The 1,231-nt window shown below is 41.3% G+C and overlaps 1 pseudogene; it reads left to right on the forward strand.

The window, feature by feature from the left end:
• The first annotated feature begins 258 nt into the window (after positions 1-258).
• Positions 259-1,231, forward strand: LOC104980772 (annotated as a pseudogene).

Genomic DNA, 1,231 nt, shown 5'->3' on the forward strand with positions numbered 1-1,231 from the left:
TTTTGGCTGACTTTAAAAATTCATAAATTCTTGTTTCTCTTAAACATTATAAAGTATCATAATTACAAAGTTCTTGAAGTTTACAATTTCTATTTTAGTTCAACCAGAATGATTGTTTGTCCTACAGTGGCAGGATATACTGGAGAATTCCCTTCATTATGTTTGTCCTCTTGAGGGATAAAGAATGATCTCTGCAGAATTACTCTCTGCCACACACACACACACACACACACACACACACACACAAATACACTCATTTTCCTTTTTTCTTTAAACTTAGAACCTGCTGAGAAGAAAATGGACCCTGGAAATCACTCCTCAGTGACTGAGTCCATTCTCGCTGGGCTCACAGAACAATCACAACTCCAGCTGCCACTTTTCCTCCTCTTCTTAGGAATCTACGTGATCACGGTGGTGGGGAACCTGGTCACGATCACACTGACTGGGCTCAGTTCTCACCTGCACACCCCCATGTACTATTTCCTCAGCAATTTGTCCTTTATTGACCTCTGTCAGTCCACTGTCATTACTCCCAAAATGCTGGTGAACTTTGTGACAGAGAAAAATATCATCTCCTACTCTGAATGCATCACTCCGCTCTATTTCTTTGCTGTTTTTATTATTGCAGAGTTATATGTTGGCTGAAATAGCATATGACCGCTATGTTGCCATCTGTAACCCCTTGCTTTATAATGCCATCATGTCTTATTATAGGTGCTTCCAGCTCACAGCAGCAGTTTATATCTTGTGCATCATTCAATCGACATTCCATACTTGCTTTATGTTGAGACTCTATTTCTGCAAGGCCAATGTGGTTAACCATTATTTCTGCGATGTTTTTCCACTCATGGAGCTATCCTGTTCTAGCATCTATTTCAACAAATTATTGGCTCTAGTCTGCAGTTCTTTCAACTTCCTGATTCCTGCCTTAACTATTCTTACCTCCTACATCTTCATCCTCTATAAAATCTTCCACATCCACTCCTCGGAGGGCAGGTCCAAAGCCTTCAGCACTTGCAGTTCCCATATCTTGGCCGTTGCTGTTTTCTATGGATCTGCAGCATTCATGTACCTGCAGCCATCATCTGTGAGCCCCATGGACCAAGGGAAAGTGTCCTCTGTGTTTTATACCTGCATTGTGCCCATGCTGAATCCTTTGATCTACAGTTTGTGGAATAAGGTTGTCAAATTGGCCCTGAGGAAAATCCTGTACAGTGGAAAATGTAGATGA

The sequence above is a fragment of the Bison bison genome, unplaced genomic scaffold, assembly GCF_000754665.1.
Source record: "Bison bison bison isolate TAMUID 2011002044 unplaced genomic scaffold, Bison_UMD1.0 scf7180017864506, whole genome shotgun sequence".
Classification (NCBI taxonomy): domain Eukaryota; kingdom Metazoa; phylum Chordata; class Mammalia; order Artiodactyla; family Bovidae; genus Bison; species Bison bison.